Source organism: Miniopterus natalensis, chromosome 1 (genome assembly GCF_054644295.1).
Source record: "Miniopterus natalensis isolate mMinNat1 chromosome 1, mMinNat1.hap1, whole genome shotgun sequence".
NCBI lineage: Eukaryota > Metazoa > Chordata > Mammalia > Chiroptera > Miniopteridae > Miniopterus > Miniopterus natalensis.
The window spans coordinates 164,498,758-164,524,325 of NC_142081.1; the positions used below are offsets into that span (position 1 = coordinate 164,498,758).

Sequence of the window (25,568 nt, forward strand, 5' to 3'; positions counted from 1 at the left end):
GCAATAAAAAGATGAGTTACTGACACATGCAACTATATGGATGAATCTCAAAATAAGTTTTCAGAATAAAAAAACAGACAAAGGAGCACATGCTAGGCATTATTGCATTTACATAAAATTTTATAAAATGCAAATTCATCTGTCATGGCATAAAGTAGGTTGAGGTCGGCTGGGAATGGGAATGGGGTCAAAAATGACAGGAAGGCGGATAAGAAAGGGTGCAGGAAACTTTTTAGGGTGGTGGATATATTAATTTCCTTGATTATAGTGATGAATTCACTGGTGTGTACACATGTCAAATTGATCAAACTGTAGACTTTAAATATGTACAGTATGCTACTGTACACATTAACATGACTGCACATTAATCATTATATGCTGTTAAAAATAATCTTTGAATTTAAAAGATTTTATTTTGATCTGATGGTCAAATGTATAAAAACTATTTAGCATTATATGACACTCTCAATTTTAATGTTTCTAACATTTTGGTCTTAATAAGCATACTTTTCTCATAAGAGCAAGTGTATCATAAGGAAAAGGATCTTGTAAATTTTTTCTTTAAATGTGTTTTTCACCTACAGTTGAATTTTAACAAAAACAATGTGTTCTCAGCAGTAAATGAAACATGCTGATACTATAGTCACAAAGCATAGGCATGTCCAAAAGCCACCAGTTTAAGAGGCAGGACTGCAGCATCTAGGTCAGCATCACTGGTGAATTACCCCACGACTGAAGAAGGCCATTTAACTTTCCATATCTCAGGGTCCCTCAAGGTTTAATAGGGACAGCATGCTATGTGTGACTGTGAGGACAAATGTGATAACAGATGAGCCTTTGGCCAGCTCTTTTAAGTTCAGTGGATTTGCAAAGGAGCTCACTGGTTGCTGGCTATTTCCTACTGCGACTCTTTAAGTCCTAGTGGCTGCAAGTTTGACTAATTGAAGTGCCCCAAAGAGGCTAATCCAGTTGTGGATGGCTGTGGTCTTTGAGATAAAATGCATACACTCACATTTGAATATAGTTAGTTTGCCCTGTGGAACCTTTTCAGGAAAATATGATGGCATAAATAACTGACTTAAGAGAATCTTTATGCCATAATAGAGTATATGTAATATTATAAAAAAGAAAGCAAATTCACACAAAAATAGAGTAAACTCAATATTGGCTTCAAATTACCTTGATTCCTTTTATGATTTAGAAAATAACTATGTGATCAAATAATGTAAGAACAATGTTTTAACATGGACACTGTGCCTCTCAGCAGTCACAGTCGTTTATTAAGTGTTGGGCGTGATATTTTATTTGCAACAATCATGAGGCCGACTCGTTTCAACCGCCCCCCCCCCCAACCTCTTCTTCGGTTTCCATCCCTCAGGCCTCCCTTCCTCCCTCCCTCCTCGGGGCCGCCGCACCCCGCCTCTGCCTGGATGCTCCCCGCTCCTGCAGTTTTGCCCCCCATCTCTTGGCCCAAAGCAGTGTCTCGGTGGTTCCCTAGCCCAGGCCCCTCCCTGCTCTGTGAACTGCTTTCTGTCCTTCCAGTGCGCCGTGGTTCCTTGGTAGCACTCTTTTCTTTTGCTTCTTTTGGGTAATAACTCAGAGGATGCAGGTTCTTGATAACAGGCATATTTGCCTTCGCTTTGTAGAGTCCAGGACACACAGTGCACTTTGAAAACTCTTTTCTGCTACGTGACCCTGTTCTTACATTCATCTGGCACGTATTCCGTGGGGTCATAAAAGGAGGTTTTGGTGTCACCTGCAATGAAGTAACGGGTTAAAGGCCTCGCAAAAGTCACTGTTCTTACCTAAGTGGGAATATTAATAAAATCCAATATGGAATAACCAGGGGCCCCAGTAAAGTGATAATTTGACAGAGTTATAAATACCACAGGAAAACGTACGGCAGTGGTTGGATAATGGAAGGTTAGCGTGGAGTGGGGAAAGGAGCGCTTTAGAGAGAAGGGCCGAGCATGTCTTTTCTAAGGGGCTGAAGCTGAATGAAACTCAGTCCCCTGTGAAGGTGAAATGGAAGAGGGTTCTGGGCAGAAGGAGAGGAAGCGCGAGGCAGGCCCGGGCCCGAGGCAGGGCCCGGTTTGATAAGAGAGAAGGCACAGTCTGAGCACAGTGAACGGGGCAGGGGGAGGCCGTCACAGTGAAGGGCTAGCTGTGGACATTTGGGTCTTAAGGGATGAGAAAGGGTCACTGAAAGGCATGTAACCCATTCTGATTGGAGCATAAATTGAACAGAGTGATGTCAGAGGATTAAGGTTTTTTATTGTAAGAAATAGGGAACAAAGCTGAGTGAGCTGCATAAGCCAACTCAAATTTCTAGTGCAGAAAGTTAAGTAGTGTAAGTAAGAATGATACCATCCAATGTTTCTCAAACATTTTATGAACAGCTCTGTCAGAATTGGCTATGAATAAGCCCAGGAATTTGACAGTGGCAGCATAAGTGTTTGAAAAGCTTCTTAGTACACATATTTTTAGTCTCAAATTTTTCTCTATTTTTTTCGGAGTTTTTCTTCGGTAGTTACCGTTTGTTACTCATTCACTTAGAATTTGTCCATAAATAGGCCATTTCTAAAATATTTAGACAAAAGTATACTCTCTTAGTTGACACCTTTAAGTTCAAAAGCATTAGAACAATTCTGCTTAATGTAGCTGCTAATTTTGAAATTTCTTTCCTATGATCAGTTATCTCATTTGAGGTCAAATATGCAGTGGAATAAATATTTTTTCATGAATAGTTGTACATATCTGATTATTTCCTCATAATATTTTTGAGTGGGATTGAGTCAAAGAAGTGAAAAATATTAAGGTGCTCACCATGTGCTGCCAAATAGTCTTTTAAATATTTTGCAGTATGCAGTAAAAATTGATTAATTGGACTTCAAAATTGAAAATGTCTGCTCTTTGAAATACCTGCTACATGGTTACATGCCTACCTCTGTCTTATGCTAACGGGAGGACTCTAATGTTTGTACAGTGAGGTTGTTCAAGCCATCAACTCAAATTCTTCCGTTTTGACCTACATTGGAATTCCTATTTTCAATTCTAATCTATTGAGGACAGAACTAAAACCCAATCAGCTTAGTATAAGGTTCTTCATGTTTACAGTTTTCAGTGGCGAGGAGGTGTGATTTGCTTTACAGCATGTGTGATTGTGTGTGTGTGTGTGTGTGTGTGTGTGTAATGTGCTGCATTAGCGTTGCAGTCTATACAGGATTTGTAGGTTTGAAGAAGATTGTGAAATACAAGTGCAAAAGACTTTATCATACTGAATGGGTTTTCAGATTTTAAAAATTCTGAGGTTGGAGCTGAGGCTCATCCTTATGAGTGTCAAAGATGTGGAAATGGGAAGCAAGTCCCATCAGTGCCTTCATTTGGAGAATCATTTCCATGCTGGTTGCTATTCTGTGCCCTGCATGAGCGACTCAGTGTGCATCGAAGGGCCATTTTCATGTGTGGCATCTGGATGGACACCTGGAAGCTGTGAAGCTTTGAACTGAGAAGTCATTAATGCTAAAAAAAAATTAACATTAATGTTGATTATCCCCTTTAACTTGTTTCACCCACAACTGCTCAATCATTCTGCAACCAGATTACTGCCAGTTCCATATGTTTCTGTGTCACTTAGGCTTGACTAATTAAAATGTTCTGTTCTAGGTGTCACATAAATTTTATAATCCCGAGATGTCTTTTTTAGCCAATTAAAGAGACTTTTAATGTTTTAGGAAAATTTATGTGTAAATTTCTTCTAACCTGCCAAATACCAAACACATGACCTAAAATTTTATGTTCTATTTGATTTTAATTCAGAAAAACCAATCTATGCAGATCAGCTGTGTTCTAAGCTTTGCCAAACTGAAACACTTTATGACCCTGATAGTTTTCTTTAATGTTTTCCCTTAAATTTACTCTTGCGAGTGAATATAAGAATATTTTTAGCTAAAGAATTTTTGAGAAAAAGTTTAAGCCTCATCAGTAAGAAAAGAAATCCAAACTAAAGCATCAATCAAATACCATTCCCTTTTCCCCCAAATTGCCACTGATATAAAAAGGTAATAATCAGTGTTGGCATTCTCAAATGCTGCTAATGGGAGCACAGATTGGCAAAATATTTAAAAGGCAGTTTGGCAGCGTATAGTGAGTGCCTTGATTTTTTATTTCTTTGATTCAATTCCATTCAAAAAACATTATGAGAAAAATAATCATATATGTACAAATATTCATGAAAAAAGATTCATCACAGTATTATTTAAAACACCAAAACTTAGAAATATAAATGAATAACTACGAAACTGTTTGATTAATCAATACTTCCATGTGATAGAGAAGCTCAGTTTCTACAATGTTTTTGAAGACTAATTAATGACAAGGGACATTTTCTTGATAAGATGCTGTAATGTTAAGGGAGAAACATTTTTCAAACAAACTAACCCACCACATATGTATTTATGGAAACACTGAACTGGAGGAAAGTGCATTAACACACCTTATTTCCAGTGCTATTTGTTTATTGATTTATTTTAATTCATTTACACATTTAAATAATGCCCATATTTTTATAATCAGAAAAAAGTTATCAAAAACAAGTTATTATAAAAAATTTTTTATCAAGTGTTCTTTTTGAATAGCTTTAAAATTAATCTCTTATTGAGTGACTGACTATAGCACATGTATATGGTCTTATTTAATCTTTTTATATTTTTAAATATATTTCTTCAGCAAATTTCTAAACTTCTTGAAGTTGAGCCTATGTCACTTACATTTTCACCCTGCACAGTGTCTTTTGGGAAGCTTCAGATCAACTCTGTGGAACTTTGTTAAAATACACATGTGCCCAGACTCTATTTCTAGAGATTCTCATTCAGTATATCTGCTGTACTGCTAGTGGTTCTGGTGTATACAAAATCTCATAATCAGGAGTTTAATCATTTAATTTAATTATAGTGGTAATGAAAGATATTTTTCGATTCCTTGTTACCTTATTAGTGACAAATATTTATTTGAACTTGGTTCTAGTTGGTTCAAATGGGTTCATTTAAACATCGGTTTAAATACAAAGATAAACTTAAAAACATTTGTCTCAGCTCCTTTTGGATGTTGACCGGATATAAATAGATGCACAATAAAAATAATTTTCCTTCATCTTGAGTTTAAATTTTAAGCCAAGAATATTTATGAGAGCACTGAGTTTGGAAATATAAGAACCAATAAATTAAATCAACTTAGGTCACCTGTAAGATGCTTGCTTAAGAACATATGTATCTCTTTAATTTTTTGTTATAGAGAAAATTCACTTGTACCTGGATTTTTTTACTTTTATGCACTTCTCCCAGCATCACCAAAGGAAATGATTTTCAATCAATTCTCGGATACTTTCTCATAAAACAGATCAAGGATCAACACAATAAACATAAACACTGATTAAGTCAGTTATATAATCAATTGTTTGAAACCGTACTCCCCAAACACACTCACACATTCATATACATGTGTGCACACACACAGACACACACAGCAGTAATAAATATTTTTCACTTTTGATTATTCTAACTGGTTTATGTTAGTAACAGTTGTTCACCTACAGCTTCTGAATAATCAGGCCCTGCTTTGAGCCTACTGATTTGGTTTCAACTTTGCTAACCTCAACTTTTATGTTCCTATGTAGTAGGAACCTATCTACTCACGAATTTTACCAGAAGGACATTTTAGAATTTAAATATCAAAGAAAATATGAAATATTCATAAAGAGGATTGTTCTCAATACACTGAATGGTAATAAATCTGTCAGGTAAATAGTCTTTAGAAACAGTATTAATTCACACTAACATGTTATAGAGCTAAATTAGAACCTCTGATAGGAAAGAAAAAAATGCAAGGCCCTATTAAGTCTCCTGTGTGGCAGGGAGCACAAAGTGAGTATCCAAGGCGAGGTGGTGAAATCTGGGAGACCTTCTTTAATTAACCCTGTTTGGTGAAATTCAGAACAAAGACCAAGAGTCCCTTCAGCAGAGGAACCCATTTCCATGTTAGTTAATAACTTCCTATTAGTTATTTTCCTAGGCTTCCAAAATTATGCAAAATGCTCTAATAACTTGACAACACATCAACCAGCTTTGTGTAGATGCTATTAATTATGTATACAAATATCTGCTTCTGAGTATTATGCACTTGAAAGATATACAGGTGGGCCTCACTTTGCACAACAGTGCAGAGCCATAAAAAATGATTGTACAAGCTGAAACTGTGAAAGTGATCCTAATAATTAATGGGAAACATTATGATTATTTCAGAGCCTTTAATTGTTTTTACAAAAATATCAACTTAATTGATTATAAATATAGAGAGATATGGACAGAATATTCAAACTAAGGTTATTTAGCACACTGTATTTAAAAGTTAGAAAAATAGAAAATGAAAGTGTTTTGTTTAATCGTATCAAGAACAGTTTGAAGAGTGCTTGCCTTCTTTTTGTTGGATAACATGGTATACACTGAACATTTTTCCTATGGCTTGGTAAATTTTATGCTTTTATTTCTAAGTTTGAATCAGCTTCTAATATAATACTCTTTGCATGTTCAGTGTCATAAAATATCTCTGAGGTTCTTTAAAGAGTTTTTTTGCAGTGTTGCTTCCTCTGGAACATTTTATCATTTTCGTCACAAGCGCTCTCCTCATCTGTGCCAGTAAGTTCACCTTCACTAAGCTTCTCTAGTTGTATATGTAGAGTCCCTCTGTTAGCAGCCAGTGTGAGCATTTTCATCGTGAGCTATTTCATGAAAAACTCCATTTATGTACAATCTAAATCCTGCAAAGTTATTTGCACAGTGAGCTAAAAGTTTCTACCATATTGCACACATTTTCCTCCCCTCCATGATGGTTGAATGTTCTCAGTTGCATGCTTTATGTCATATTTCTTCCTACAGGCTGAAGAAATGACGCGCTCTCCAGTTGTAACATCAATAGCTTGTCTGAAAGTCCATCTAGGAAAATAGGCTTTAAAAGTTGAAATACAACATTGGTCCAGTGGCTGGATTGATGATGTTGTATTTGGTGGCAAAAGCAAGTTTCACATTTTCATTCAAGTACCCAAGAAAGTTAGAGTGATTTGGAGTTTTACCCACTGGCGTAGTGCTTTAAAAGTTAGATGATTTTGTCTGTAGTATCTCTGAAACACTGGGAGATGGAGGCTAAACTACATGCATGAGTAACAGATATACAGTGACCAATCACAGGAAGATTTTGAAAGAAACGGCATGATTTGTCACTGATCGTGATGTGCCCCTGTTATTTATGTAGTGATCTGTAGGTGGAAGAGATAGTAACAGGCTGTTTTTTTAATGCAGTTATTCACAGTTAATAACTGGTAACTGAAAACCGAGTGGTATTGTTGGAGGCTGGTGGTATTTAATTAAACCAGAGTAACTGAAATATTGTGCAGAATGAGAACTATCTTTGCTAAGTTCATTATTTATTTATTTATTTATTTTTAAAAGAACAGTTTATTGATTTTTAGAGAGAGAGGAAGGGAGAAAGAGAGAGAGAGAAACATTATGTGAGAGCTCAACATCCACCAGCTGCCTCTTGCATGCCCCCTACTGGGGATCAGGCCCGAAATCCTGGCATGTGCCCTTGACCAGGAATTGAACTGGCAACCTCATGGTGTATAGGACAGTCCCCAACCAACTAAGCCACACTGGCCAGGGTTGTCTTTGCTAAATTCAAAATATTTGTCTGAGGCTTCTATACTTAATCTCTTTGTGAAAATGTGCTCAGCTGCTTATTTATTTTTCAAATGATAGTAGTAAGCTTTAAAATGTGGGGAATAATTTTAACTTGCTGAACTTTAAAGTATAAATTGTTATTTTTACTTCCTTACACTAACAAGGAAGATGGTAGGTGGAATCTGGATTTTGTCTTTATGTGAAGCTCAAGGAGGTGATAGGAAGGGAAGATGTCCATCTATCTCTTCCTGCACATGCTCAGTCAAGCAGCCACTGAAAATTGCATCTGTAGTACTCATATATGTATAACGGAAGACTGCTCATTGGGTTAGACACAGATCTTCACTACATTAGCTGCCCACAGTGGCGTCTTAATGAAGAAACTATGCCTACTATTACATGTACAGCATCCTCGAGAAACTGTAAAAATTTGGGGGAGTAGGTAACAGACCTAGGGGAAAATCATTAGTCTGGCAAGTCAACAAAAAAGAAAGTTTTTATCAGTTTCTAGTAACTTAAGTTTTTAAAACAGGTTTGTTGAGACATAATTTACACAAAATGAAATTTTGCCATCGTAATTATACAGTTCAATGAGTTTTCGAAACAGGAAACACTTGATGAATTTGTGTGTCATCCTTGTGCTGGGCCATGCTAATCTTCACCAACTTGTTCCAATTTTCCTTGCACTATGAACTCAGGCACTCTTGGCATTTAAATTTTGTGGCAGAAAATTACCATCTAGTATTTTTTTCAGTACATAGGGGGATAGCTTAGTATTTATTTCTATAATGCATATTGTGTGTATTTAATATTTGTTTTGGAAATATTTAAGAGAATATATACATAGATAAATATCTAGATTCAAATAAACTTTAATGAATCTTCATATTAGTTTTAGGATGTAATTGTTATCTCTATTTTATAAGTGAAGGAAGGAGTTTCAGCAAGGTTGCGGAACTCGGCTGAGGAATGAGACTGGTACATTTTGGAGCTCGCACATGATCTTACATCTTCTGACTCATCACATTGGTATAACTGGTATTAACTACAGTAATAGTAAGTAATGTTTATTGCAGTCTCACATAAGCCATTCTAAGTTCTCTATATGTGGTATTTCATGTAGTACTTACAAGAGCTCTGTGAGGTAACTGTTACTATTTTCAGTGGTAGATAGATGGTGCAGGGAGTTTAGGCTTTCTGCCCAAGGTCATAAAAATGATAGGTGGCAAGGGGGGACCCTAGTTTTCGAGTCCGCTATTACATTTGTTTCACATTATCTCCCTTAATAGCTGCTGTCCTCCAAGGGAAAACAAAGACTAGGTTCCCTGTTAGACTATCCGTCTGGAGTAGGGGACGCAAAAGAAGGAAAAGGGTGCATTTCCATTAGTCTTTGAAAAGGTTTTTCTATGTGTCTGGCAAACTACATTCTAGTGAATCTTTTTTCCTGTTAACATGTCTATTTCTAAACTTTTATATTTTTGGATTTGAGGTCTTCATTTAATAATACAGCACAATTTAAAAATTTTTGAAACAATTTGCTAGTAGGCCAAAGGGAAATGGGACTTAAAGACAAAGGCATTGTGCTTCAGGATGGTTTCACCTGCGGCTCTCTGTGAGACTGCTCTGTCCCCAGGTACGATGAGCTCACACCCTCACACTGTTCAGTCTCTTTTCAAGAGTCATCTTCCTAAGTCATCCTCTTTAAAAATAGAAATCCTTCCTTTGTTTTCTACCCTGATTCTGTTTTATTTTTCTCTTTTATATTAATGACTCCCCTTATCTAAGTTTAGATTGATACTTTCAATTCATATTCAAGACTAGAGGGCTTTTAACCTCTTCTTTTTTTGAAAAATTTATCTTTATTGAAAGTATTACAGATATCCCCCTTTTTCCCCCCATTGATCCCCTCCACCTTGAATCTTTCCCCCAAAGCTTTCCGCACACACACTGTCGTCTGTGTCCCTGGGTTATGCACATATGCATATAAGTTCTTTGGTTAATCTCTCCCCTCCCACTCCCCCACCCCCGGCCTTCCCGCTGAGATTCATCTGTCTGTTCCATGCTTCTATGTCTCTGGATCTGTTTTGTTCCTCAGTCTGTTTTGTTTATTAGATTCCTCATAGGAGTGAGATCCTGTAAAATTGAGTCAGGAAGAATCAGAAAACCTGAATAGGCCAATAGCAACTGACAAAATGGAAGCAGTAATAAAAAATCCCCAGCAAACAAAAGCTCTGGTCCAGATGGCTTCACAGGGGAGCTTTCTAATTCTTAAAATGGTAGGGTTAGATAGTTAACTAAAAATTTTTCTTGCTTTTTGAGGTAGACTTGTAGTGCTATGAACATCCCTCTCAGAACTACTTTCGCTGTTTCCCATAGATTTCGGGGTTTTGTGTGTTCATTTTCATTTGCTTCCAGGAAGTTTTTGATTTCTTTCTTGATCCTGTTGGTAACCCATTCATTGTTTAAAAACATACTATTTAGCCTCCAGGTATGTGAATATTTTTGAATATTTTTACTGTAGTTGATTTCTAATTTCATGCCACTGTGTTCCAAGATGCTTGATATGATTTCAGTCTTCTTGAACTTGTAGAGACTTGTTTTGCATCCTAACATGTGATCTATCTTTGAGAATGACCCATGTGCACTTGAGAAGAATGTATATTCTGCAGCTTTGGGGTGAAATGTTCTGTGAATGTCAATTAAACCCATCTGTTCTAGTGTGCCATTTAGAGTCACTGTTTCTGTGTTTACTTTTTGTCTGGAAGACCTATCCAGTGAAGTCAGTGGGGTGTTAAAGTCCCCGACAATGACTGTATTGCCATTGATCTCTCACTTAAAGACCTAAGATTATTATTGATAGGTCCTTATTTATTGCCATTTTAATTCTTTAGCCTATGTTTCTCTCTCTATTTCTTCTCTTTATTATAGCAGTCCCTTTAACATTTCTTGCAATACCAGTTTGGTGGTGATAAAATCCTTTAGCCTTTTTTTGTCTGGGAAGCTCTTTATTTCACCCTCTATTCTGAATGATAGTCTTGCTGGATAGAGTAGTCTTGGTTTCAGATCCTTGTTTTGCATTACCTTGAATACTTCATGCCATTCCCTTCTGGCCTGTAGAGTTTCTGATGACAAGTCAGCTGACAACCTTATGGGAGCTCCTTTGAAGGTTATGGATTGCTTTTCTCTTGCTGCCTTTAATATTTTCTCTTTGTCTTGAATTTTTGGCATTTTAATTTTGATGTGTCTGGACATGGGCCTCTTTGGGTTCTTCTTGCTTGGGACTCTCTGTGTCTCCTGAATTTGTCTGACTTCTTCCTTGACCAGGTTAGGGAAGTTTTCTGCCATTATTTTTTCAAATAGTTTCTCTAACCCTGGCTTATTTTCTTCCTTTTCTGGCACTACTAAGATGTGAATATTGTTGTTTCATGTTGTCCCACAGCTCCCTTAAACTGTCCTCTTGTTTTTTTAATTTTTTTTTTTCTTTTTGGATCTCTAATTGAGTGATTTTTTTTCTACTTTGTCTTCTATTTCGCTGATCCGATCCTCAGCTTCCCCTAAGCTGCTGTTCATTTTTTCCAATGTATTCTTTAGTTCTGCTATGTCATTCTTCATTTATGACTGGTCATTTTTCATAGTTCCCATATCTTTTCTCATGCTGTTGAGCATCCTTACAATCAGCATTCAGAACTCTATACCTGATAGCTTGCTTATCTCCGTTTCATTTAGCTCTTTTTCTGGACACTTTGCTTGTTCTTTCCTTTGGGGCTTGTTTTTTTTTTTTTTTTTGTCTCCTTGTTTTGGCTGCCTATTTGGGTTTGTTTCTATGTATTAGGTGGATTTGCCGGGACTCTCAGTCTTTTTGAATGGTCTCTGGTGCATTGCAATGTCAGACACTCTTTGTGACTGGCCTTGAGTATCAATGTTTGAAGCAATCAGCAACCCATGGCTTGTGGTTCCCTCTGCTGGGGCTGGGTATGTTTGGACAGTTCCAAGATGCACACCACAGTCTGCTTTTCCAAGGCCCGGTTCCCAGGACAGATCAGGTGAAGATCCCAGAGGTCCACCTCTGCCTGTAGGCTGATTGATCTTAATCTCTTAATGAGCCTCAGGCTATAGAACGTAGCTAGGTATAAACTTCACAGGGTAGGGAGAAAGGTTTTCCAGTGGGTGGGGCAGTGCCCCCCCCCCCCCCCCCCCCCCCGGCAAAAGCTGCCTGGTTCTCAAAGGTCTGCTTGAGAAAGATGTCCTCTGCAGTATGGGGGAATGACTCAGCATAGGAATCCAGAGGGGTGCCCTCTGAGCTCTATCTCCAGAGCCTGAAACCCCTGGTCCTTCTCATACTGCTCCAGTCCACTGTGCCTTCCCTCTACTGGAGCCCAAGATGAGTGGCTGCGCAAGAAGCCTTGTGCATTGGCTCTTTAAGAGGGTGCCTGCATTTCCAGCCCTCTCTCCCTGGCAGACAGAAACCCAGCTGCTTTTTGCAGCAGGATGTTATGTGGGCAACTTTCTCAGTTCTGGTGCTCTTGGGTGGGAATCCCAGCTTGGGGTTTAGGCCCCAGAGTTCTCAGTGGGAATCCCCCACAGCTGAGATATCCCTCTGGACCTTCAGCTGCTCCATGTAGGAGCCCAGCTAGCCCTCTTGTGCCCCTGTACTTCCTACTAGTTTCTGTGTGGTCTCTGTTTTAGGTCCTTGGTTATGAGGGTGCTCCCCAGCTAGTCTTCAGTTGATTATTCAGGATGTTTTTTCTCTTTTCTAGTTGTAATTCCAGTTTGGTCCTGGAAGAGTGTCAGTGTAACTTCCACTCAGTCTGCTGTCATCTTGGATCTCCTACTTAACCCCTTCTTCATTGCATCTGTATCTTCTTTCTTTTCCTCTAAGAATAGTAGTTCTCAAGGCCATGGAGAATAATAGAAAATCTCATAATTGCTCATTTTTTCTAATACAGTCTTATAATAGCAATACTAATAATATCACAAAAATAATTACTGAAACCATTAGCATTGTTTTGCTATCCCCGTTATTTCCCATTTTTATAATTGTTTAATATTTATGTTCTCTGAGAATATAGTAATTCATACCATATCCTCTCCCCCTTGTCCCTCAGTGTTAGTGCTACAGGTAACTATGTATTTATGCACCAGCAGTCCTGTGTCAATGTCTGTCTAGTCATTTTGCTTGTTTGAAATTGTTCTCTAGTAGACTCCTTAGTGACAACACAAGGGAACAATATTGCTGGAATTATTGTACATTGATAAAAATTTACCTGTATTTTTTTGAACTTTGAAAACCTGTTTTGTTGTAATAAAATAATTCTTCGCTCACACTTTTAATTTTTTCTTGAATATCTTAAATAAGTCACTGCTATGTTTTTCTGGCATACAGTGTTGCAGCTGAAAAATTTGATGATAATGTGATTTTCTTTCCCTTATAACTCATGTGGGGTTTTGCTCTTTTCTTCATCCCTCCCTCCCTCCCTCCCTCCCTCCCTCCCTCCCTTCCTTCCTTCCTCTCTTTCTTTCTTCTTTCTTTCCTTCCCTCACATTACTGGAATATTTTTTTGGATTGTTATTGGTCATTTTATCAATGTGCACCTTCATTGTGCATTTTAAAATCCATTATTTTAGGAAAATTTTCTGTCATTACTTGATTTAGTATTTCTGTTACATCCTTACTTTGGATTTTATCTCCTTTCTTTTTCTATTATCCATATGCTCAAATTTTTTGCACTTCTTAAATATCTTTAACTTTCTCTTGAATCCCTTTTTCTTCTTACCCTTATTATTTTTTTGAATCTTAAAGTTTTTTCTTTTACCTTTTATTTTACCTAAGCTACCATCTGTTGTGTTTACCCCTATTATGTTATTTCTTATTTATTTCTGCATTTCTGGAATTCTTTTTTCTCTTATTTACAATTATTTCCATAGTTAATAAACATCATCTCTGAGTTTTTCTAGGTCTGATTTATGTTGTTTCTTTCATGTCTTGTAGCATTTTCTTACTGTTTCCTAGCTAGTTTTGAAAAGGCAGGTTACCATTTTGTGGGCATGTTTTCTGGCATGCTTTTATTGTCTATAGTGTTATTTGGCTTTCCCTTCTCTTTTCTTATTGTGATAACTCTCTATGGGATGTGGCCTTGATACTTTTAGGTTGTTCGTGTTTATGTGAAATTAATTTTCTTAAGGCAGGGTTTAGAAAAGCTTGTATAAATTTACAGAGCTCCCTCTTTTTTTTTTTTTTTTTTTTTTTATGTTGTTTAAAAATGTGGTAATGTGCTTTCTAGGATTTGATCTGAACTTTTCTTCTCCTTTCTCTTCATTGTTTCTATGTCATTCAGTTTTGATTCCCCTTCCAGCAGTTTCTCCCCCTTTTGAGTTCCTTCTGAAAGGGGTCAGTTCTGAGAGTTGGCAGGTGTCCTCTGCTCCAGGTTGTTCAGTCCTCAGTGAGAAGGTTACACTTACAAACCCCTGGCAGTTTAGCTGCTGCTCCCACATTGGCCCCTGCTCTCCAGTGTGTATCTGTTGGAGATTTCTGTGTTCTCCTGTTCTCAGGCTCCTAATACATTGCTCTGTTAATTTTTTCCTCCTGCAGAGATGCAGGTTTCATGCAGTTTTAAGCCTGTTGGTGGTTGCTCTCTACCCCATGGATTTTAGGGCTCATGGGGATAACTATTTATCTTAGTTTTGTTGTAAGTGCTATCCCCAGTTTACTGGCTTTGCTATCTAAATGCTCTGCTTTTTTTGTGGGGATTTGGCAACATTAAAAACTGCATAGCCACCACTGCCATCTTCCCAGAATCCTCTCCTGTGTAGACTTTCAACATGTACCTTTAATTACATGGCAACTATTGACTATCCACAGTAAATGCTTTTTAACAGTCAATGAGTTGCATGATATATGTAAATATATTAAAACATTCAAGCTAAAAATTACCAGTTAATTAACTTGACACTGTTAGTGGTCTTTTATAGGTAGTACTGTGCAGGGAGACCTGAGTCCATCTCAAGACAATTTGATATGAATTTTATCTGAAAGTTAGCAGCAAATGCTTTTCTTTTCTTTTTTTGTGATAGAGCTTTCAGAGTCATATTTCTCCCTGGTAGAAATAATTTTTTTGGGAAAAAACCTCCATCTAGACTGATATACAGTTCAGGTTTCCCTCCAAACAATCAAGTTTCAAGTGTTTTACAGGCCAGTTTTTCTCAGATGGTGGAAATATAAAACAGAATAAAAAGGAAAGTGTTGCACCTGGAGACAGTTCTTTTTCCTTAGAGGTGGGGTGTTGGCTGCAGCCTGTAGGACACTGTTGGCCTGTTCATAACGTTAGTGGTGCCCATTTCTAGACAAGGGAAGTCTGACACAGGTAACTCACAGAGTGCTGTGAAATGATTCAAATTGGAGGGAGAAGAAATGAAAACGTGCACTTGCTTAAATCACCATCTGTGCTCATAAAAATGAGCTGTAATGGTGGTCTTTCATCCCAATCCCTGCAGATAAAAAGCTATCTCCATATGATTTGCTAAAGCCCTCTTACCTTGCTTTTATGGAGCAAGGAATCATGATTTAAAACAGGGCAGGTTTTTTGTCAAGTTGCTGTGGCGAGAAGATAGGAAACAAAGAACTGTAAATGTTCATAAAATTGAAATCTCTCTTTTATAGGCCCTTCCTGATAAACTACCTATATGTTTTTATGTTGTTAAGAGGAAAGCAAAAGTGAATTCATGCTCCTTTAAGAGAATGTCTCCCCTCCTCCATGGATATATGTACTATGAACGGATTTCTAACGTTAACTTGGCTTTCTTCTTTTACAATAATAATAGAAAGAATATTCTTCACCCACTGTATTATAAAAGTTTAAATTGATTTTTGTCTACTCTGCTGAGTATCTTTATTTGTTAGCATAATTATTATAATGAACAGAGAAATGCTTCCTTGTGCCAGCAAGTATTTGTAATCCCAACTATTCTCCAATCCTAATTCATTTTCCCTCTAAATGAATTTGAATTCCTTTGAAGGAAGAAAAACAGCCTTTAAATTTTATTTATTTACTCATTGCTCTTGGAGATGCCTCTGTTGGTGTGGGCGCAGGAAGTAAGGAAAGGCTTACTCATTGTTTTCCCCCCAGATTCTATGCAGACACATGGGGGCTGGGCAGAAATCTTCATTACGTAGCTGCTTACTAGGCACCAGTAATTGAGTAAGAGGTATGGTGTTTCTGGATTTATCTCAAGCTCATATTATTAATGCAAAATAGACTCATAGACATAATAGTCTCAAGTCTTTAATCTGATGTGCAGATTGTTAGACAATATAATACTGGATGCATGTTTTTTGGATATTCAAATTTAACATTTCTTAAGCTTGAGCACATTTAGGATAAGACCATTTACGTTATAGATTTAACCATGATTTTACCAAAGGGTAAACTAACATAATATATTCATTCATTCAACAAGAATTTATTGAGCGTGTATGTATCAGGTTTGTTGTAATGTTCTTCAAATTTTGTTTATGAATGTGCTTATTTTTCCTAGAGTGTTTTTTTTTTAATTTTTTTAATTGTTTAATTGTTTTCCTGTGACTATCTTGAACTAACAGTTGTGGTGCCTGGTTCTAGATCTGTATTTTGCAATAAAATGTCGTGTAATCTATCACCAGATATTTCATCCTTTGTCATCTCACTTGGAAAACAGGGGACTACTCCTACTAGCTGCTATAACTAGAAAGGTGATTAGAGCAGATTTAGGCTGCCACAGCTTGGAAAGCACCTCTCATTGCTCAAGTGTACAATGCTGAGGAGTGACAATAGTTATGGGAGTCGATATCTTTTTTACTTTAGAAAGCAAAGTGCAGAATGAGTTGGCTTTGTGAGAAACAACCTGATTTTTTGGGTATGTACAAAAACATCTTAAATTAGGGATTAGGTAATAAAAACACACAAAAACTGTGAAGCTTTGCTAGGGAATCAGAAAGATAAGCATGAGAGCCTCTGTCATCTGAACCTTAAAGCTTGGCTCTCCCCTTTACTTTGCTTTTACTTACCAGAGCTAAGTAAGAATCTTTCCTTCCATCCTGTTCTCTTCTCCCCTCTAAATCACAGGAGACGTCTGAAGGGGAAAGTGGGAGGCACACAGATGGGTGTATCTTATGACTAAACTGGGAGGGGAAATGATGACCTTCTCTTCCTTACAGTGACATATTACAAGGGACCTGAAGCAAGGTAATATCACAAGGAAGGCAATGCTTTCTGGATGGACCAGAGCTGAGTTAGGGATTCTGCCTCAAGTATGAATTTGTAGAGAAAAGTCTATATAAACATAGAAAGTTGATAGAATTAAAATTGTCCTTTGATAGATGTTTTCTTTGCCTATATATTTGCAGTGAGGTAGTAAAGTGTGAGCAATATTTCTTACTGGCATTGTAAACATGTGGGTGTTGTAATTAATTAAGATGATATGTTGAAACACTGACAAAGTTTAGTGTTTTCAAATACATATATGGCACAATTTCAGCCAGTGTTCTTGTTGTTGTTATCTAATCTCAAAACATATGCTTTTTAAGACCGTCACCTTTTCTAGAATTTACAAAAGGAAATAAAAATCAAGCTATTATCTGACTTTTGTTCCTGAGAAACTAATGAGCAAGAGTCATTACTCATAACAGAATAATTAATTGGGTTTCAACTCTGTGCCAGACAGTGAGCTGGGATCTGGGCTCACTTAGATAAGAAACAGCTCTTTTTCTGATGGTACTCACAGTGGAGGAGAGACAGGTAAACAAATCATTGCCATATGAGTTGATAAATGCTGTAATAAAGGTATAAACAGATGTCACAAACATAGAGGAGAGAGTGTTTAAGTGCCTCTAGCAGAAAGCAAAGGTTATGAGAGTAGCTGGTATATAACATGTAATAGGACTTCACAAAGCTAGAAGGGAAGGGGCAGGAAAAAGAACTTGAAGATATTAGCAGAGGCAATACAAAGTTTGAATGAATACATGGTCAGCTTGAGAAATAACCTTCCTTGGATGCCAAAGAGTTAGAATTTTATCCTGAAGAAAATAGGGAGATATCCTAGAATACACCCAAAATGATTTCCTCAATTTTTAATAAATACTGATTATTCATCTACTACCTCCCAGGCTACCGTGTGCTTTTTGTAGGCCATGTAGTATATCATTGCATTAGAAAACTAAACATGGCTTAAGCAAAATAATGTTTATTCCTACAGAACAAGAAATCAGCAGATTGACGATCCCAAGGTTGATTTAGGGGCTTACACTGTCATCAAGGACAAAGGATCTTTACATCTTTTATTTTTATTTTATACCTTCATTGTCAAAAGTGGCTCCCAAAGCTGTAATTATTACCCGCGTTTATAACCAACCTATAGATAGCAAAGGAAAAGAGGAGGGATGAGAGTTTTGCTCTTTCATCTCTCTTTTTATTTGTGAATTTAGTCTTTCTGAGAAAACCTCTAAAAGAGTTTTTCTGTGACTTTTTGGAAAAAACTGACCATAGAGACATCAAAAAATTCAAGGCAGTTTGAGAAAGGAAATAATATTTATTTTCAGCCTTTGTTGTGGGCATTGGGATTTGCCAGTGAGGAAAACGAGGTAGAAATGGCTGTTTAATTAGCAATGAATAGTGATTGACTGCTTTGGGTTAAAATTAATATTTTAGAGTTGAGAGGAAGAGGAAACAGCATTAAAGTAGATGAAGAAATAGGGAGAAAATAGCCAGATGATGGTGGTGCATTTGACAAACAGGAGGTCTTGTTGGCCTTTACTCTAGAAATTTCAGTGGAGTTCACTATTAGGAGCCAAACTTCAGTGTGCCAAGAAATGAATGGGTGGTGAAAAGAAGAAGTAGAAAATGCGTTCTTAAAGAAGCTTCTGGTAAAGGGGACGGAACAAAGCAGCTTGTGATAGAAGTTAAGGCAATTATTTTTATTAGCAGATGAGTGGAGATAATTGATCAATATACAGGGTGTCCCCAAAAATGTATACATGCTTTAACAACTGATAGCTCAATTGACGTTTCTTTTTTTTCAGATTTAACCCTTTAGAACTACTAATTATTCAAAATCTGTATACATTTTTGGGGATACCCTGTATTTATACGCTATGGATGGGGAAAATCCATAGATAAGAAAAGAAATCAGATATAAGAAGTGGGTGTGATAATTGAAAGAGTACCAGAGTACATTGCAATGGATGGATCTAGGAGGACTTGTTATTTGTGAATTTAGGAGAAAGAAGGATGTCAGATTATGGAGTTAGGGGTAATTAACCTATAGGTGGTCATTAAAATCTAGCCTAAGACTAAAGCAGACATCAGGTCATAGGTGAGTTTGGAAATTTAGCAAAATAGGCAGTTGCTGCATGAAGACCTGTTCCTACTGAAAATTTGGAGATAATGACAGATATTGAAACTCTGATTGTATGTATGTAAGGAAAGAGGGTGCAAATTTTGAAAAACCAAAGCATTAAATTAGAAATAACTTATCAAGATTCAGTAAAAAGGACTGTTGGAATGTATTCCGTAGCAGGAGGATGTCATTAAAAACAAATCTTTAAATAATGCAAACTTGTATGATTATGAGCTCAGTAGCAAGTAAATAGAAGTAGATAAAGCTATTACTTTGAATCACCCAGGGTTAATCATTATCAAGGAATAGAATATGTGAATATAATAGAGCCACCTAGAATATCATTGAAGAGAGACCCAGAAGTTGAGTGTAAAATGAGAAGAATGAATCTATGAGGATGCTACTAGACTGGAAAAATAGAAGATGACCGTGCTTTTATATTGTGTTGATCTTACTCACAAAACCCCATTCCTTTGGTGTTTAGTGGCCATATTTATCTAGCTGTATACTCACTCCACACCTGTAGGTAATTGCCCCAGAGGTCAACACTTGATGGCTTTCACTGGCCTACGAGTCAATACCAGATTGCCGAGAAGTAAGGTTTTTGGAATTTAGAAACAGTCATTAAGTCTGGGTTTGGTTGGAATTCAGATAATGCAAATATGGGAGCTTTGTAGTAGGATTCTGCTACTATTTTATGGCAAAGCAGAGGAAATCAACTTCCAGTAAAGAAAGAAATACACAAAGAGAGAAAAAATGAACGAGAAAGAAAATACTGCTTGGGACCCTGATACCTTTGCAATTTCCAATTCTAATACCTTTTGAAGCTCAACTCTATTCCTACCATTCATTTGATTCCATGAGATGTGCCTGCATCTTATATTAAAATTTCCTTTTATGTTGAACTACTTTAAGTTGGTATTACTTAAATTCTAAAGGGTCTTATGAAGGACTAGATCAGAGGACTAGAAGTCTTCACTAGTTAAAGAAGAGATTTATTGCTAATGGATGTTCTGGAAAGATAAAATTATGTGAAAGTTTATGAGAAAGTCACTATCAGAATGGCATGAAATTAAATGATTTTCCTTTTTGAGAATTTCAGAAGTCAGTTAAGTAGCTATGAATGGTGACAATCCATGTAGGTCAGAAAAAGAATTGCTGAAGAGGAGTGGAAGTCAAGTTATTTAGGTGAAAGAAGACCAGTATTTATTTACTAGGCTAGTCTGCTGTATGCAAAATCCATTTAGATTTTAAAATTAACTAGGACTTGTAGTGAAAGTAAGGGTGTAGATTAATTGACAAAAACTTTATTAAATGGTGAAGTGTGATCTAAATTTGGTAGATGATATACAGAATTGTGGAGAGGGTAAGCTAAGATGGCATGCACCTCAAAACATAAAGGGTCTTAGGAAAAGTAAAAAATTACAGTGGTATGGAAAGAACAATAAAGAAAAAAAAGCCTCCTTTGCCTATCAGCCCTGAGATTCTTGGCCAGCAAGAGTAAATAATTTCCAAAGAATAATTAACTCCCACTTAGAGTACGTGAATATCATTATTTACTAACAACACATCCCAAGGGAGTCTTATGGAACACTAAAAAAGCAAGAAATCCTCAAAGAAGAGAAATCCTAAAGAAATAACTGTTAACACCAAGATGATGTCTAACTGTAGAGTTACATATTAAAGAGTCTATTTTTATAGAATCATCTATATGTCAGTGAACATATTTTTCTGTGTGCTTTCTGGACTGAGGGATTTACTATTGGTTCTCAGAGTAAAACTCCCTGGGAATCCCAACTGTCAACCTAATGCCAGGCCTCATTGAGTGATCACTCATGCACATAAACTACTTTATCCAAGAATTAGGGAAAAGCATTTTGGGGGCACATATTAAGTGCACCTGTATTTATTTATTCAGTTCTAGCAGTTGCCAGGTGGTGGTGTCCTTTAAGTAAAGGGGTCAAAAAGAACAAGAAAGAGAGAAAAAGAAGAGAGATTTTTCAAAATAGCACTTCAGGCTATACATTTAGACATAGATCGTTGCATGTTTTCAAAACTTGCTTTCACAACACTCCTGATTCATTCAGCCTCATCTGCACTCCTCTATCAATCCATATAAATGACTTCTGTACACAAACTCAGCACCCTGTGCCCCATGCAATTAATAAAATTCATTTAAAGTTTTTTTCTTTTTTTGGTTGTTTTGGTGAATGCATACCTTGCCTTACTAATGGAACTTTAGGATCCTTCAGAGTAGGGGCATTTTGCTTTCATATTTTTGCAGTTTCTAAGACAGTGTTTGAGCATATAAGGAGGTGTGCAGATAATGAGTATTGCCTAAGGGACTGACACATGAAGTTACTGAGTGCAAGGCGAAGACCTCCAAGCAGAATCTATGAGCACAGAATTGAAGAAGGGTTATTGTGTTTCTATATCTGTTCCACTTCCATGCAGATTCATTAGTACATTTTCCGAGAAGGGAAGGATTTTAACCAGATCTGCTGTTGCTCTAACCAAGCAGTAAGTAGCACAAGAGCAGGTTACAGCAAGTACATGTTTGGAGGGTGGGAGGAGGAGCTGATGAAGTTTCTTTACAAACTGTCCCAAGTAAATGTAACGTGATGCTAGAGTGACTGTATTGTACCCTGTGACAAACTCGATGTGCTAATCGTTTAGAAGCTATGACTTCAAAATGAGCCACAATAAAAGATAGGAAAAGCCATTTTAACCATAAATCTACAACTTTCTAGGCAGAGTGTTAATAACAAATAGTATTTATAGATCACATATAATTTCATGGCATCCTTATAATAATTCTGAGAATATCATTATTAGTGCCTTTACTTTAGGGGCAAAGAAAGAGAAGTTGCATATGTTATTAACTTTCCCAAGGTCATAAAACTAGTAAATGATAAAGATAGAAGTCAAATTTATATCTCCTGATTTCAAAGGTGGATTATTTTGTTGCTCTGCCCTGTTGGAGAAGATTTTGTATTCTCTAAAGTTTTACTAAGTTCATAGCCAGCAGGAGTAGTGTAGCAATAGTAGCAGTAGCAGTAGCAGCAGAAGCAGTGTTAGGTATTTACTCAGTCATTGCCATGTGCCAAGAACTGTTCTGAATGCTTGCCATGCACTAGCAGAGTAGTAACATGATGGGAAAGGAGACATACTCCAGGGTAATTGCTTAGTCTATTCATATGTGGGCTTTGTTTATCTCAAGCACCTCTTTTACTTTTACAAGTAGATTAACAATAGGCCTTGCAGTCATATACATAATTTCCAGGTGTTACTGTATTCTAGCTTCTTAAACATCTTCCCACTTTTCATATATGTGTGAGAAAAAGCAACAGTGTGCTTTTGTTTTGTACATATTGGCTGTGTGAAAGTGGGCTGCCAGGGCCTGTTCTTCGTGTCAAGGACACAGAATGTGTGCGTGTGCCCATTATGGGTCAATAGCTTGAATCAGCTGTATTGTGAGTCACAGGTGCCTTACTGTTTTTAAGCTGCTGTGTGAATGTTCCTCTGCTTCAGACTGCTATGTGGTTATTAGTGTCCAGTGGTAACTGATTCCTACTGAGTCAATGCATCTCTAAAGAATTATCAAGGATGTTATTTACCAAGTTAATAATGAACACTACTTTGGGCTGCAACAAAAGCCATAAAAAGACAATCATGTACACATTTAAGAGCCTTGTAAAGTGTGCAAAATAGGAAAACTCAAAATTACATGAAAAGCTGCACATGTCTAGAGATCTTTCTCCTCTGCTCTTTCTGAAAGTGCTAGATTTCTTTCCACTTTCTGCCTTGAGATTACTTCAAAACCAAATGCCAAATAAAACTGCCTTATCCCAGTTTTTCTGCAATATCATTTAAACCTATTTTACTTGCAAACTGTCTCTCCAAGAAGCCTCTCATTCCTGTATACAAAGGCAGCTAAAGTGGGGAAAGATATTGGGATGTCTGGAGATGTTAGAGGTGGGCTACGGGTTTGAAGGAGAAAATTAACTCACTTGAAGAGTTTAAACAAATGGTTGAAAAACAGTTAGGAAAAGGTAATACACATTGTGGGATACACAATAAATGCTATGGAGAACAACTTCCAATTTTATATTATATTGGAGTATTACGCTATTTTATCTACTGCCTTTTGTTCATTAAAACCTTGTCAGTTTCCTGAATCTCAACAAAAATATTTGAAACACTAGTTTTTGTTTTTAAAGATGATAATAGTTGACCTTATATATATGTTTCAGAACAATATAGAGGTATATATCAGTAAACAGTAGTGGTATAGGAAACACTTTGTATAGTAATTTAAAATTACATTTTGATTGAACATAGTATGTATTTATTTTTCTGTATAAATATAATATTTAAAGTTCTGAATGCAGTTTCAACTTATTTATATATGAGCATCTTGTGATTATTATAGTACTTCATTTTTATAATATTATTAATATTTTTTGTTCCACTGTCTAAATTTGTACATTTTCTTGCCTATTTTCAGTACTCATAATATTTGAAGTTTCACAAAAGTGTATTTCCATCTTTCTTGATTTGATTATTTCAAGCAAAATGTACAATGGAGGAAAAAGAATTTGGTATAAACAGTACAAGACACTTAATTAGAAGGGTAATTAATAATTAATTTTTTAAAAAGGCTAAAGGCAGGACCCCTGATCACAAGCTTGAAGAGATATGGGTCCTGAAATTAAGTCTAAAAAATGAAGACCATCTAAATTTATCTCACCTTAGAAATTATTATTTTTTAAAAATATATCTTTATTGATTTCAGAGAGAGGAAAGGAGAGGGAGAGACAGAGATAGAAACATCAATGATGAGAGTCACTGATCGACTAGCCCGCAACCCAGGCCTGTGCCCTGACAGGGAACCGAACCCCGATCTCCTGGATCCTAGGTCGACGCTCAACTGCTGAGCCAAGCCCAGCCGGGCTCACCTTAGAAATTAAAAGGCATATACATTTCATATATTCTTCTCTTAATAAGAAAAATAGTATAATGTGCACCATACCAAAGCCTGTCAGCTCTTTCTTTTACCTTATCTGGCTTAGCAGACATTTTCTGACAAAGGAGGCCTACTTATTTGTGGAAACCTTTTTTTCTAGACTGATCATACCAAACTTTATCATAAGAACTTTATCATCCCCCGTGATGCCAAAAACACATATGCTCCAAAACAATCAATATTCTCTTGTTGATTTTAAGGAATTTATTGTACGCAGCTATCATTCTACACCTCAATTTGCAGATAAAATTACAGATTTGTGGTATTTCTTTTAGTACTGTCTTTATAAATTATTTAGTAGATACAAGAAACTTTCAACTCATGATAGCGTCAGCCCTGTTAGAACTTTTGTATACTTTCCTACAGTCATTTTACTCTTACACTTGTACAGTTGTGATAACAATGCTTATATAATATTTCATCTGAATATTACTTTATATTAAAATTATTATAGAATTGTATACCTGAAATCTATTTAATTTTATTAACCAGTGTTATCCCAATAAATAAATAAATTCAGTAAACTTAAAAAAAATTCATTATAAGAAGATACTTTTTATGATAATTACAAGGCCTGCATAATAGTCTATCTAATGGGTGTACAATAATTTACATGACCTTTTCCATATGTAGTGATGAACATCTTTATATAAAAACAAATTGGAAATTTGTTATTATTTTCTCAGACTAGATTCCCAGAAATAGTTTATTGAATTAAATGGAATGAACGTATTTTGATTTGTGGTATATAATTCCCCAAACTTCTATGAAATATAGCACTACCTTATTGCTTCTTAGGAGTAGTAGGAGTGCACACACATTACCATATTTCACCAGATTTAGGTATTAACATTTTAAGTCAACACTTCTATTCAGATAAACATGATATATTATGATTATTTAGATTTACATTTCTTTTATTCCTATGAGTGGATATTTTCCCCTATGTTCATTTATAAGTTATGTTTCCACATTTGCGAATTGTCTGTTCTTGTATTTCATCCATAAATAAGATGGAGTATAGTGCTGTGAAAAGAACACAGGTTTAGGATGTTTGAATGTAATTTAATACCCCATTGGCTTTGTGGCCTTTAACAAATAACTTAGCTTCTTTAATTTTCTATTCCTCATCTTCAGGACTAAAATAATAATATACACTTTATAAAAATGTATTAAAGGTTAACCACGTGATATATAAATGCCCAGCACAGCAACTAGCAAGTGCTCAGTAAATGTTGACTCTTCTTTTTCTGATAAAATTACTTCTGGACTTTACTCTTATAACTACTAAAGGCACCATAATAATAACAGACAGATTGACTGGGTCTACTAAGCAATTCATTGTTAATTTTTATGCTTATGTACCTGTGTGATTTTTTTTTGGCTCTTTATCATATTCAAATTTTAAAAACCCTCAACATTTAACTGTAGGTGAAAGAGTAAAC

General features: G+C 36.3%; 1 non-coding gene across 1 annotated transcript; it reads right to left on the reverse strand.

The window, feature by feature from the left end:
* Positions 1 to 8,329: 8,329 nt before the first annotated feature.
* On the reverse strand, positions 8,330 to 8,432 carry LOC148094489 (U6 spliceosomal RNA). The gene has a single exon (XR_015716367.1). It is a non-coding gene; the product is annotated as a U6 spliceosomal RNA (small nuclear RNA).
* Positions 8,433 to 25,568: the final 17,136 nt, after the last annotated feature.